The 16533-nt window shown below is 34.4% G+C and overlaps 1 pseudogene; it reads left to right on the forward strand.

Annotated features, from left to right (window-relative positions):
- The first annotated feature begins 10132 nt into the window (after positions 1–10132).
- The window catches only part of LOC125665156 (uncharacterized), a 28292-nt pseudogene continuing 21891 nt past the window's right edge, over positions 10133–16533 (forward strand).

A 16533-nucleotide genomic window follows, 5' to 3' on the forward strand; every position in this document is an offset into this window, starting at 1 on the left:
TGTGATTGGCAACATCCATAATCATAGAGTTCAGTTTATATTTAGGTGTTGAAAACCTCAAGTATAGACTAGCTGTGACTTCTTGAAATAACGTATGTAAAACTCTCAATTGAACAGTAAAGTTTTGTACGAATATGATGTGGACCTAATTGTCTGTTGACGTAAGGTAAAAGTGAACCAGTGAACGACGTCCATGGTTGCGTTTCCGTCTTTGAATATTGGGAAAGAGTCCCATCACATTCACGTTATTTCCTTGTGGACCAGCCAAATTACCCACATCATATACATTATCATTGCATCCATATGGAAATGCAGTGCCTAGGGTCCTGGGCATCTATTCACAAAAAATCTTACGTTTACGGATACGACTTAAACTTACGTTACACGTACGATTAAACTTACGAGCTATTCACGAACGCTATCATAATATCAAAACATTGTCGTAAGACTAAAACGGTCTTAAGTTTTTCTCGGCCTTGGTTACCGACAACTGCTCATGCTCAGTAGAAGCTGAAGCAGACGAAATGGAAATCACAAGCAGGAAGAAGAATTGGTCGGAGGCGGAGATCGCCATACTTGTCGATGAAGTGGAGGAGAATAAAGATGTACTGAAAGGGAAATTTTCGACCTCCCTTTCAGCTGCAGATAAGGCTGCTACATGGGCAAGCATCACAAGCACGTAAGCACAATGACCAAGTTTTCTTGCAAATACAAGTGTACAATGTTTATATAGGTATTCAACCTTTTGCAACAACTATGTTTTTATACATATAAGATGGGAGAGCAATTGAATGAGTAACATGGATCATTTATAAATTTATCTAGTAGGATAATGTACGTTGTCATCTGGTCATGTCTTGCGTCTTTACAATAAAACAATTCTTACAAAAATCACGTACTAGATAAAGTCTAATCACAACATTCAACAAATACAATATTGTTAATGAAGTATATTTGAATTTTAAGTTCTGTTTTGATAAGATGACCCGGCTTGTGTAAACAACATTGTGTACGTTTTCGTTATTATTCGATTTATAAACGTCATTAGTGGGTGCTCTCTTTTACGTCCGCACTGTTAATCAACATATGGGTGGATCAAAACAAAAAATGCAGACTTCATTATCGGGCAATATTGACCTATGACTAAGTTCAAATTTATTACATGTATTTGATAAATCCTTTTAGTAGTTTTATGGTCTTGGGGCCAGATGTAAAGTGTATGATGAAGATTTTAACCATGCAAAGATGGGACAAGTGCTTTGGGGTGGGACAATGTTTTTTTAAAAATTATTCTACATTGATTTATGATTTGAAGAAATAAACATAATTATATTTTAATCAGTTGTGTGTTACATTAATTTAATGAAATATCCCTAATCCTTTATGTAAGTTTTTCCAAACTAATGAGGAATTAGAATGTATAATTTTAAATTAACATACCACATACTATTATGAGAAAATTACACTACACTAATTAATTGGAAGGATTCTATGGAAATTTTAATCTCATTTAAACTGTCATCTTATGTTTTTATTACTTCATCATAAATTATTACCTACATCAATATTGCAAGGCTAATTAAGAAGCAATGATATTTTCCAAATGCAGAACAAATTGTAATATAGACTAATAAGTTTTTGATTTTGAAGATGTTTTCCAAGTGCTTAACAAAAGTTGAAATTTTTTAAAATTGGTGTTTCATTTTAATAGCATCAATGCCGTACGGGGGTGGGGGGGGGGGTGGGGGGGGGTGGCCGTACCTTAAAGGAGATGAAGAAGAAATGGCAGAATGTGAATTTTAGATACCCATAATTATATATAATATGCTACCTTTTGGCAATGAAATGAAGACTGTTTTTAAATTAATTGCTCCCCATTTCTTAAACAAAACAACAACAAAAGAATTAAAAATATATTTATGAACTTTTGTAATATTTTATTTTAGATAGTTGGAATAATGTCTAAGAGCGTGTTTTGTGGAATTCCTGGTGGGTGTGACAGTCTCGTGTCAGGTAAATATTTATTGTACATAAATGTGATGTGTTAAATGTACAATTATACAGCTGGCATAAATGTCAATTTTTATATCTTTGATGGTTTTCATGTCAATATTAAAGATAGAAATATTTCATTTCCACAAATGACACTCATTCATTTTCAACTTGAACCTCTCTAAGTCAGCTACCTAATGTTCTTATAATAATATTAGTACTCTGGAATGAGATGCATCATATTTTGCATTTATGTTTGTTTTACAGAGATTGAACATGTAAAGGAGAGTGAGGGGGCTATATGTCCAGTTGATAGTGCTGCAGAGCAGCCTGGTATGTTCAATTGCATGCAATCTATGAATTATGAATACCGGATACAAGAATGATAAATATATAAGCAATGATTCTATATCACTGAGAAATAAATCGGTTAACATTTATATGAATTCGCTTAACTTTCATTTCATGAAAAAAGAATCAATTATCAGTATGATTAGTATCGTTAATATTAAGGTACATCTTATTGCTTGTTCCTATAGCAAAGCCTGCAGATGACCAACCTAGCAGTGATCAATTTGAAACAGGTACATCAATCATCATTGAAACATTTTTCAGCATTTTTAACTTAGGCAAATCAAACATGTATGTGTGTTCTTGCAAATAATATTACATTTAGAAACTCTGTATGTGCTGACTCATTAGCATACAATGTACTCTTGTAACACATAAATTTCATTTTCCCCTATCAACTTCTTACAGTGGTTTTCCAAAATTCTTTGGATCAACCAGCTTCATGTGTGGACAGGGTCAATGGGGAAAAGTAAGTACAAGTACTATAATTAAATTATGAAATTTTATTTTTACTGAGAATGAAATTAAATTCAGAGAAAAAATGCTATTGCAATTAGAAAAAAAACCACTTGTAAATAATGGATATCCCTCCTAGACCTGAACTCATCAGACTAAAGATAATTCAGTTGCTGAAATATATTTTAGATGAAAACAAGAGGAAGAGGAGTAGAATTCAATCAGGTGTGATATGATTATGAAAATATATATCAGAGTTTGAGGATTTAAGTTGATCGAGTCTGTGCAGCTGTTTGTCAGTCAGTGAAAAGTTACTAGATAGCTACATGCAGACACAAATTGAATTGTATGATGAATTTCACATCTTATGAATTAATATGATTTTGTTACATTTGAAATGAATATAATATTTAAAACATAAGAGTTTTACATTGCATAAGTGACCTTCATAGGTACTAGTACTTTATTTTCAACAATTCAAAATTCATTTAATAAGTAGTAAATTAATTTTATATATTTTGTCTACAGAGAAACTCATTGAGATCCAACAGGAAATGCTGGGGTTGATGAAGGAGGATCTCATAGTCAAGCAGAAGATTCTGGATACATTGCAGGAAATTGTAACCTGCAAAAAGCAGAAGCTAGATTTTATAATGGAAAATTCCACTTCTTTTCATACAATGTAGGCAATTAACAATTTTGGTCAAAGTATGTCTGCCATTTTTCACATTTCATTTGCCATTTTACTTTTGCCAAATTAAATTTTCACCAGTCTTAAGCATTAGGGGAAACACTTTAGTAATAGGTAGAAATTCTCAACAAGAGGTCCAAGGACCACATCACTCACCCGAGTCACATGGCCATGTCATTGTTCAGGTGTTGTAATTTTTAAAGTATTTATTTTCATTTTTTTACCCCATTTTGTGATCCAATCCTAGCCCCAAAGGGTAACAACATAGGCATGCCTTACAACAATATATATTCTGGAGCAGGTCAAGTTCACAAGGCCATAGTGTGAAATGAAAGGTCTATATACAAACTATGAAAGTTGTACATGTACCTTAAATAGTTTGAGAAGATATTGAATAGGTCTGATATTGTACTTTTTATCATCTTTGGAAGGTTATTATGTCATATTCAATCATACATTTCTGATTTTCATGGTGATACATATAGGATATAAATCTAATTTAATACTCCTCCTCCCAAGAACAACAGGACCATGATTACTCATATTGATATGCCAGTACTCCCTGAAAGTGCAAATAGAAATTCTCAACCTTGATCTAGGATTAATAAGCAACATATTATAACAAAATGTCTCTTGATTATATAAGTAATATTTCACCCTCAGGTACTGATGTCAGGTTTTTGCAAAATTGTCAAGGTCAGTAACTAATATGATGGTATTTCTCTATATTGTATGTGTACTATACAATGAATTGCTTCATATCCACAATTAATTCATATGTATTTATAAAACAGCAGTTTTTTGACTGATGAAATTAAAATTTTGTCATATCAATAAGTTTTTATGTATTTTTATCATGCCATGTTAAGTGGAAATCAATACAACTGTTCTACTTTGAACCATTAATTTTGATAAGTCCTAAGAGGGGGAACTACCTTAAATTATTTCAACAAACATGACAGATTATCACACTAGCAATCATTCAAACTGAATTGAATATATATTGTTCTAATTCATAGTGAAGTTATGGGTTTTTTTTTTTTTATCTTTGTGTTTAAGTAACAATTTTGTTCTTTGAGAGAGAGAGAGAGAGAGAGAGAGAGAGAGAGAGAGAGAGAGAGAGAGATTTAAGCTTTAATATGTACAGCTTATACATCTTCCACTTCCAATTTTCCAAAGTTCATTTGAAATATTTTTGATGTTAAACAAAATATGTTTTTCAGTAACCATAAATATGTTATTAAATATTGATTAATGTATTGTTATATCAACTTGTTTATGGTGATAAGATAGCACATATGAAATAGCATATAAATCATACCTCTCCATCATGCAAATAGTTGAATAAGTCTTTGACGTTGAAGAGACCCACCATGATCTGCTTGGATGTCCTGCACCACGATGTTCTCTTCTTCATGCTCTGTTGTACTGCACTCGGGTGCTGTATATGGGATTTTCCTGCTAATGCACAAGTTATGCAGCTTAACAGCAACGCTAATGACCCTTACACATTTTTCAGGGCTGAATGGTAAGCATCCTCCAGTCTTGTGCAAACACCTGAAAAAAGTTGGACGATAGCAAATCACATAATTTTATAGACAGGCAACCGCATTTCCTTACCCCCTTCTACAATGTAAAACTTATACGGTACCAATTTTGATGCACCAGATGCGCATTTCGACAAATAATGTCTCTTCAGTGATGCTCAACCGAAATGATTGAAATCCGAAATAACTATGAAGCTTTAGAGCTAAATATAGCCAAAAACAGCGTGCCAAAAAAGTGGAGCCAAATTCGTCCAAGGATAAGAGCTATGCATGAGGGAGATAATCCTTAATTTTGAAATGAATTTCTAAATTTTGTAACAGCAATTAAATATACATCCGTATTTTCAAGCTAGTAACGAAGTACTTAGCTACTGGGCTGTAGAGACCCTCGGGGACTAACAGTCCACCAGCAGAGGCCTCGACCCAGGGGTCATAATGTAAAACTTATACGGTACCAATTTTGATGCACCAGATGCGCATTTCGACAAATAATGTCTCTTCAGTGATGCTCAACCGAAATGTTTGAAATCCGAAATAACTATGAAGTTTTAGAATATATAACACTATACAGCTTAAAAGGTTTAATGAAACACACACAGACACACACCTGAAACAGATACAAGTATTACTTAAGAATTCGTAAACAGTAAAAGCAATATACAAGTTTTGTTTAAGAAGCAGACAACTTAAATGTGAAAAAGAAGTGCCAGGAAATGCTCAGAATGCAGGATTGTGCACCATTTACCGCCTAGACGGCCCCTACACCCTCGCCTATTGCAAGTTACCTTTACCCTCACCCCCTTTCATAAATTCTTCCTGGATCTGCCTATACATGAATATACCATTCATGTAGGATGAACATCTAACTTAAAGTGGTTATGGGTGTTGAAAAATCCCTTGAATTTGTCGATTGGGGGGGGGGGGCAATTTGTCGCTTTCTATTTTTTATATGACTTCTTCAAATATAAAAATAAAAATATATGTATAAGAAAGAAATATTGCCCTTTGAACATCTACAATTCAGGTGATGATATATCAAACGAAAACCATTGTAAAGTACTATGCAACCTCATCAATGTAATTCATGCTAGACGGTTATGTGAATTTTTACTTGAATGATTTGAATTGCGCACCCTAAACGTAAAGTGTTATAATTGTACATTTAATTTATGTAAAATGCAATTCTAAATTGCACACATACAGTCTAATATCACAGGTACATGTTAAATATATAAATATATATCATTATATATCTCATATGGTGTAACGTGATTGTATGCCAAAATGGTTGGTGAATCAGTAAATAAATTGATTTGGTATTGTGAAGATATATAGGCCAACATATAGAGTATTGTTAATACATAATTTATAATCGACTTGGTTCGGTATACATCACACTTACCCCTTTTTAATGGGGGGGGGGGGGGGGGGGTCTTGATGAAATCTATGTGAATTTATTTTGTATGTGTTATATACATTTAACGATTAGTTAGATTTGTTGGACCAATTATCGAGTTTATTTTAAAAATATAGAATAGTTACAATATAAACAGATACATGTAAACATGTCATGCGAAATGATAATACCCGACCGACCGGCATCGGGCTTGGTGTTCAAATGCTGTTGTAGTCAAGGTGATATAGAGAAGTGAAAGTAGTCTGCATTTTACGATAAATTGTATTGAGATTGTACTGCTACCTGTGTGATTTCAGGAATGGCGTTACTTCAAGAAGTGGGTCGTCTGATGTCATTTCTCACCATTTCTAGCAAATCTATAATGCTTTCCTTAGGCAGCCTGTAACGCCCGATGTTCCACATCCATGAGGCCATCTAATGGATTGCACCGATTGCGGAATACCCTTGGGCGGGGTGGCTTTCTTTGTTCGTTCCTCCTTTGCAATATAATGTGCATTGCTGCTGCCATTTTGGATGCGTTACCATAGCAATTATATACTTACGATAACCCCAGACTGCTCGTAGACGTATGAGGTTTTTCGACGTAACTTCAAACGTAAGATTTTTTTGTGAATAACCAAAATCGTATTATAAAAACTTGCGCCAATCTTACGTCTACGACTGACCGTAAGATTTTTTGTGAATAGATGCCCTGACCTTCTCATTGTCTGCGAAAAGGGGCACTTATTGTTGGATTGTTTGTGTGGTGGTAATTTTTTTCCCAAAATCCTTACCCTCTTGGACAAGATGGAGTGGTAAATTGAAATGCTTGTAAAGAAATTGGTTACCACCATTATTTATTTGAAATATGTGCTCCGATATTCTTTTATTAAGTGAACCCTTAGTTTCTGCCACATACATTAAGCCACATAGGCTACACTCAATAGCGTAGACAACGTTAGAAAATTTACAAGTCCAATCATCAAAAGTTTTGTTACATAAACTACGTCCAGTGAGATTACTACTAAATGAATTTCTAGTGATCAGTATATCACAAGTTTTACAATTTTTTACAGAACATTTTCAGATCAAGCACATAGGATCTGAAAAGGAATCATCAAAAATATATCTTAAAGGAAGACAACAGTCTTTCTTGGGTATAAGAATTTTGGTTTCAGTGCCAAAGCTGACGACTTGACGATTGTACATAAGACAAATCTTTGATATCTCGAAGGATAATCCGAACGACACCAACCGTTCTGTAGGAGCCTGTGTCCCTTGTGACACCTTTTTATACTGGGCGACGTGTCAGCCAGTATTGTTTCGTTAATAATCTAAGAAATTATCTTTCTGTAAACAAACTATTTACAAAGTATATTACGCCTCCATCTTGTTTGTTTGTTTTTACCATTTCAATCCCTTGCAAATGTTGCGAATATTTCAATTAAATATAAGAATTAGACCCCTGTCAAGGTCTTATCTCTTGCATCGTCATAGTAAACTGGAAATAAAATCCATTTATATATTCACCAAACTATAAAACCTAACGTTCACATTATCACCAGGCCTGTGAAGATCCGCTTGAGAATAAGTTGAGGCGATTAAATGGGACGGTCCTTCGGATCAAACCACAAAAAAACCCAAAAAACCGAGGCCCAGTGTCACATCAGGTGTGGCACGATAAAGATCCCTCCCTATTCATAAGCGACGAACAAAGCCTGAATTTTGCAGCCCGTCACCGACAATTTTGGTGACGTCTCCATATGAGTAATAACCAACCTTATCACCAGACCTCCTGACCCAGGATGAGTTTCACAATTTTGGTAAATACTTTTCTTCTTATCATTACTATGTATGTACTCATTGTTTGACGACCAGGAGTTAAGAAGATTTTCAAAGAAATAATGCATTTGCACTATAATTATGAATCACAAAGCCACAGGGATCATGAAATTAAAGGCCGGGAGTAACCTAGAAAAATTTACACCCCTACAGCAATTAAGCATATATGGCAAGAGGGCAGGGCTTAGCAGTGTTATCAGAATAAGCAGCAGTCTGATGCTTGACTCTACACGTGCGTTGTAGCAGACGATATTTTGAACAGGGAGACTGGCATGATTTATCAAAATAAACTAAAGTTTTCCCGCATTTTTCTACCACTCTGCTCAATCTGTGAGGCACTGAAAGGATATGTTATTACTTAAACAAAACTTCACCCTAGGAACTGCAAAATGAATTCATCATTGTTTTATGCATGTCTTTTAAAACATGTTTTTTGATAATATACACAAATATTGGTATATATGATATACTAATACTTATGATGTTCCTCTTGGTGCCTTTCAATTACGAGAAGAATTGGGAGGGGGGGGGGGATTGTAGCTGTGCAATGGAGGACATGTGCATTGAAGGATTATTAAGAAACACTTTGTCCATTATAATATTTGGAGACCTACTATCTGTGATTGTCTCTTTTGACATTGTAATGTTCACACGTACGAGTCCAGATTGAGAGTAATTTTAGAGTGATGGTTGATCAATTGGACATTTGTCATCATTGGTGAGAGACAATGGGAGTTACACAACTGGCCTAGGAGATTGTTGCTTAATCAGACAAACATCATGCTTGACATTATTCGAGAAAAGGTACCAGCAATCCTGCACAACTCTGAAACAGCGATCAGACTGAACAGTCCTAATGAGTTATTTTTATAAAGTTAACCAATTTTTTAAAGGAATGTGATTATATATAATTAAAAAATAAAATCTGGATTTAACAATGATATATGAGTAAGTACTTTTTTTCCACGTTATACAGTGATTTGATTACATGTTTCCTTTGGTACAATCCCCCTTATCTAGAACTAGACAAGCATGCTCGTGCAATATGTAAGTCAACATCCGATGTAAACAATAACAAAAGATAATCACACCCACAAACTGCCAATCTCTAGTTTGAAATACAAATTTAGACCTCCTTCAGATTTTTGAGGCCAAAATTAAAACTTCATGAGAATTTATATCTAAAATAGATATGGCCAATATATGCACAGTTATAAGGGGAACAAGCATACCCATTTTAAAATTTCAATACAACAGCTTAATCTTTATTTTTGCAAAATAAGTGCTGCAATCTGAATGTGACCAGAAAATTCATATATTCCACCATTTTCATCGATTGGCTGCTTTTATACCCAATTGCTGGCCTGTAACAATTGTGGTTGAGATATTTTACAAGATAATGATTATACACATAGTTTGATCATTTGGTAAGGTTTTTATGAAAAATGGTCATGTACTTACAGAAAAGATATTGATAATGCTAAAACGGGCGATGACAGACAACAACGAGTCCCAATACATATGTAGGTTTCCAGGGGCCAGAGGTGACCCACAATAGGAAATTTGGGGTAGTTTTTGATTCGATTATACACATTGTCAATGGTGTCATTGTTGATACCTAATTACGTAATACAACACGTCTAGAGACTGAAAGAGAAGAATTTTGTATTAAAGGTCTCGATTAAATCAAAATTGGTACCGTATAAGATTTACATATAAAACCGGTCGGAGAGAAATATAAAACGCATGAATAGTTTTGGTAACTCCAACTCTGAAGAATAGCAATTCTATAAGCTTTTTTGTTACAAATCTGGACAATATCCAAACTTCCTTGTTGATTCATTAAGTATCGGGGTCTTTCGTCACCAAAAGAGGTACATGTATTTACGCAGCACAAGGAGCTAGATCATAAGATGTTCCGGGGTTTGTCGACGGCGATGCGTGTTCTTTTGCTCTTACTTTTGATTCTTGGACTTGCCGAAGCCTGGTCTGGGTAAGAAATAACCATTTATAATTGATCAATCTTTGTTAAAATTAGATTTGATGTACATGTACCTGCACTCCGTCCCCTTAGAAAAGTAATTTGCGACAACTAAGATATATTTGTTGCCTCTTGATTTGTTGTCACAGTGTTTAGCGCTACAATTCGTTATAAGGTTGTATTCTTTTCCTCTGATGCACATTTTCTTCTTTGCCACATCAATCGTGCATCCATTTTCTTGCATGTAATCAAGGCCAATTATTCCATCATTGCTCAGTTCCGCAACCACACCGTCCAGTTCACAAGAGAAGGCACCTATCTGTGCTGGAAAGGTTCCCATGCCACTTATCTGGAGACAATTGCCACCAGCATCCAGTATGTCTCGACGGAACGAGCTCAATCTAGGTCGGTTCTCCTTTGGAATTCTACGCAGCATTTCAGTGGAGATTAGACACACTGTCGCACACATATCCATCAATATCTTCGCCTTCACACCACAGACGTCCATTTCAATGAACAGACCAGCTTCTAATCCGACTGGACTTGCTCCTATGAAAGCGTTATCGCCGAAACAAACGAAAAATACAAAACACTAAATCAGCAAAACTGAATTAACTTCATTACATATGTTCATGCCTTAAAGTAATTCCACCCTCCTGTGATGTCATCAGATTTTGCAAACTCAATGATTTGTTTAGATTTATGCATGATAGGAACATAAATTTTGTTGGAGTCTTTTCCTATGGTTATTGTAAAAAATCTTGTTAAAAATAAAATATTTCAAAAGTCTAAGTTATAGATGAATAATCAATGATACGTTTCAAAATATTGAATCCAAGGGCAATAACTCTGTTTCCATTGATTTCTTTATCAAGTCTATTATGTGATAGATTTCCTTTATTTTTACAGATATTTTGTATATTTTTGTGAAGATACAGTTTCATGAAATTATTATGAATGCTATTATATCATCATAATCAGTTTGTATGAAATTTTGATAATGCTGTTTAAGGAAAATTGCAATTTTCTGACGGTGATATATGATTCTGTGTATGTACGTCTCACATCTTAAAAAGTGTGATGACCGATGTATTTTATTTGATGATTTGTTAGTTTTAACTCTGCTGAATGGAAATAACTACACTTTTAAAACTTGTATCAGATAAAACTGCGAGTATGGATTTACCTTAAAAGTTGATAAGCATCCAAAATCTTCACCAGCACATGAAAGGGCATTTGTAATAAAAACATTTTTTTTTTTTAGATATAAATAATTTCCAATTGTATTCTCAATTTTGCTTCTTTCAGTAGAACTAGTCAGCAGCTGTGTTTCAGAACGAGGATGAAATGTGTGTGGGTATGGGGCTGCAGATACCGCACATGGAGAGCGTAAGTGGTGCACACATATTTCCGATTAAAGTTATAGTGGTTCTTAATCTGAAAATTTTGGTTTGTAAAAATGTGTTATTTCGATAGTTTTGTATGTAACTTTAACCATAGTCATTGATAAAATCAAATTAAAGTTTACGATTTTATCAAAATAAAGATTTCGATTCTATTGAATATATAGCATGTTATAGAAATCAATTTTTGTACGGGAAGACAATAATGTAATTTTGCTTCATTGAGAGCCTCAGGATAGATTTACTAACACAAATATTACTAACAAAAGTTTATAAACCTCATTTTTTTCTGTCTTTGAAATAGTAAATCAAAATTTTGCAACAAAAATTGTCGACACCAATACTGAGAGCTTGTATTACTTTATATAAATGTTTACGAACCACACTAGCATCTACGTTTTATTTTCATGTCTAAAGTCCCGTTTACATATACCCATTTACTAATAGGTGAACGTTTTACACATACACAAATTTTATTCCTAGTGTGTTGATGTAATGTTTGTATTAAGTTAGCCAAGCAATATGGTTAAATTTTGAAGACAAAGAAAATGGATTTTTCTTTATCATGTTACTATATTTCAACTTATTGACAAAGCAGAAAGTCACTGTTCTTTCTAATATATGGCATGATCCGATTTTGAAGAAAATTATGCAATGTTTTATATAAAATAAATTATTTCAATAATTGGCTCATGTTTGTGCATTCTGCTATGCGTTCACACAGCTAAAACACCAGGAGTAAATTTACTTTTAAGTAATAGTTTGGAATTGATTCGTTCTTTGCACTAGGGGAAAAAGTTACGGAAATAGCCGAGTAGTTACGATTGTGGACGATCCGGGGAAATAATTAAACATATTTGATTTTTTCCCGTTTTGGCTTGACCAAGCTGGGTGGTACCGAACGCCACAAGATGCATATAGGTTTTGTAAACGGTGATGACGAATTGTCACAGACGATTGAACAATCCGGTATGATTCGCCGTCTCATCTAGGTCTAACCGCCTACACGTTATAGTACCTATAGGCTAGGTCTGACCCATACACATTAAAATATATCTAGGCTAGGTCTGACCCCTTACACGTTAAAATATCTACAGGCCAGATCTCACCCCTACATATTACAGTATCTATAGGCTAAGTCTGACCAATACACGATACAGTACATATAGTCTAGATATGACCTCTCCACGTTACAGTACCTATATGCTAGGTCTGACCGTCTACACGTTTTATTATCTATAGGCTTGGTGAAATAGGACATATCTAAGTTACGCAATGGTTTTTCAAGACTAATAAGCATTTCAGCACTATTTTATACAGAAGTTTGGAAAAATTATACACGTTAAAAATTTTTTTTTATGCAAGATCCAGTGAGAATATTTCCTAATTCAATTGAAATATTGAATTGCTTACATGAAAGAAAACTATGTTATAAGATGGAACGACCATTAGTGAACAATGTAATATTTCTGCAGATGTTGTGCTTGGGGATACATTAATGTGGAGGTCAGAGAAACAGAATATTACTGTTGTAGCGGATGGAAACACAATGGAAACCAAGTGTGTAATATACGTAAGTTTATAATAAATGTAAGTGTACATAAGTGTTCAATGTATGTAAGTGCGCAATATAGGTAGGTGTGTACAGCAATATAGGTAAGAATGCAATATATGTAAATGCTGAATATTGGTAAGTGTGCAAAACTAGTAATTGTGTACTGCAATATATGTAAGAGTGCAATATATGTAAGTGTGCAATATAAGCACAATGTGCAATAAATGTAAATGTGCAATATATACAAGTGCAATGCAATATACATCTACACTGTACGTAAGTGTGCAATGTTTATAAGAGTAATAAAGTTAAGTGTACAATATAGGTTAGCATGAAGATAACAAACAGTGATCAATCTTATAACTCCTATATGGAATACAAAATAAAGAATTGGGCAAACACAGACTCCTGGATATGCCATGGAGGTGGGATCAGGTGATTAGAAGGAATAATCATCCCCTGTAGACTGGTTACACCCGTCATGAGCCCCATATCTTGACCAGGTAAATACAGCAATCCGTAGTCAAAATCAGTGTGCCATGAACGGCCTAACAATTGAAATGAAACATGTCAGACAGCATTTGACCCAATGATAGACTATATTCGCAAGCTAGGTCAATATAACGACCATATAATTTGCAAAATGCTTACTAAATGAGACTGTTGAAACCCCTTTAACATCAACTTGTTTGTGAGTAACCTACCTCGACTTAAAATCTGAACATACGCCGAACAGGCTCTTGCGAATCAAATCAATTGAGAGATATAAACATCATATGCTGGTGATAATGGGATCTTCGTACATAATTTTGGAAGTTCACGATGGAGAAGCTGAAATAACCCAGTTTGTAATAAAGTTGTGTGGTTAGTTTTCCATATCCAATGAAATATCTAGGTACGAGCAGATGTGGAGGACTCCTTAAAGTTTTTTTTTTTTTTATCTCGAGTCCATAGGGATATATAGAATCGACATTTAAATGATTGATTGAGTGTATCATGTTTAACGCCCCTCTCGAGAGTTTTTCACTCATATGGAGACGTCACCAATACCGGCGAAGAGCTTCAAATTTATGCCGATCTCATCGCTTACGGCCATTGCGCAGTGAGGGTTCTTTAGCGTGCCACACCTACTATGACACGAGGCATCTGTTTTTACGATCATCATCGAGGAACTGTGACATTCACACCTGATGCCGAGCGTTTGGCTATCGAACTATTACTACCTGTTTTAATGATTTAAGTATATTGTTAATAGACGAAATGTCGTCAAAAAATCTAAATGTTGAGCTGAAGGCTATAAGACACTTTTTCTCATGTAGAAGCTTTTGAATAAACTCAGCTTTATAGTAATACAAAAACAGGTCAGCTAACAAAGTAGCAGAATTCGTGCCCATTGGAATTCCAACTGGCTGTTGAAAAACTTGATCAACAAAGACTACGAAGATATTGTCAATGAGGAACTCGGGCATATTTTTAATTCAACTTCAGACTACTTGTGCGTGTAATCAGAGTGGTGTTGAACAAAGTAATTATTTGGATGATTGATCACTACATATGAATAAATGTATTACCTTTTCCCATTTTTGTTGAAAAAGCAACTGTCTATGATGACAAAAAGTCTCGTCTTTAATACATCATCATGAGGCGTGGTCGTGTAAAGTGTTGAAAAGTCGTACGTTTTGATGTTGTTGATTTGAGAAAATTTTCGTGATTTCAAAGTCACTAAAAGGCATTTAGAATTTCCATACGCCCGCATAAAAAACGCGGCGTATTATGTAATACCGCTGTCGTCCGTCTGTCTTTTCATCTGTCCGTTTGTCGATTTAACATTGTCTTTGTAATTGCTCCTTAACCCCGTTAGGGGCTTTTGATGAAAATTGGTACAAAGAAAGATCCCAATGTTGAGCTGTACATAGTATAATGGGAATGCAGCCCCTCTATTTTTGAAAGAGTTACAGCCCTTGGATTTGTTTAATGCAAAATACGTTGTTATTGCAACTCCGACGAAATCATTTGTGGATAATCTTTTCTTACTTGTTCAAATTCCTGTATCAATAATGTATGCGGGGTTATCATATACCGGTATTTACGGTGCCCTATTTGTAGAATCTACATTTCATTTACACCACTTCTGACATATGTTGTGACACAATACGTTTGAAATTTCTCCTTCACAGCTGTTAATATTTATGTGAAGAGCAAATGCAAGGGCTTGGTAGAATATTTACTGGATCCAGCAATGTATCTCTGCTTGTAAGGGTTTTTATGAAGAATAGGATTCCAGTATAGGTACGGTAACTAACATTAATCTATCGAATTGACTGGAATTTTAAATTTGTCTAAAACTGAAGCATGAGTTTGAAAAATTTCATCTTTTGAAAGGGTAGTTGGAGTATAAGTATGATTACCAATTGTGGAATTAATGCCAAGTTCGTTTAAAATACAGTTGTATTAATGAGCCTTTCAAACAAAGACTGTTGCTACAAGCTTTGGCAGCTGGAACCAAAACATGCAATATGCAATATTGGTAATTGTGCAACATATGCAAGTGTACAATATAGGTAAGTGCTCAATATAGGTACAGTGTGCAGTATACGTAAGTGTGCAATATAGCTAAGTGTGCAATATAGATAAGCGTGCAATATATGCAAATGTGCAATATAAGTAAGTGTGCAATGCAATGTCGGTAAGTGTAGAATTTACCTAAGTGTGCAATCTCTATAAGTGTGCAGTGCGATATAGATAAATGTGTAATATACTTACATGTGCAATATACGTAAGTGTGTTATATAGATAAGTGTGTAGTATACATAAGAGTGCATTACCGGTATATGCAAGTATGTAATATATGCTAGTGTGCAATATGGATACAGTTTGCAAGATAATTAAGTGCAGAAATATTTGTGTGTGTGCAATATCTGTAAGTTTGAAATGAAATAGGTAACGGTGCAAAAGAACGTAAATGTGCAATATATAGTAAATACAATACACTATAGTAGTAGGTAAGTGTGTACATGTAATATACATATGTATGTATGTGTGCAATATAAGTAAGTATACAATAACCATAAATAGGATATAAGTGAGTGACGGCGTATGTATATGTAAATGTATCTGTAGCTTGAATTCAGACTTCCAAATACAGACTGGTGAAATTGGAAGACTTAACAATCTAATTACATGTTTACATGTACATGTAAAATCATTTGTTCGGGTTTTCGTTCACTGCGTACCTTAGTATCAATAGTGAAGTACGTAGTAAATGGACAGATGAATTTAATTAGATTTAAGCAATCTAATTAAATTCATCTGTCCATTT

Source organism: Ostrea edulis, chromosome 10, assembly GCF_947568905.1.
Source record: "Ostrea edulis chromosome 10, xbOstEdul1.1, whole genome shotgun sequence".
Classification (NCBI taxonomy): domain Eukaryota; kingdom Metazoa; phylum Mollusca; class Bivalvia; order Ostreida; family Ostreidae; genus Ostrea; species Ostrea edulis.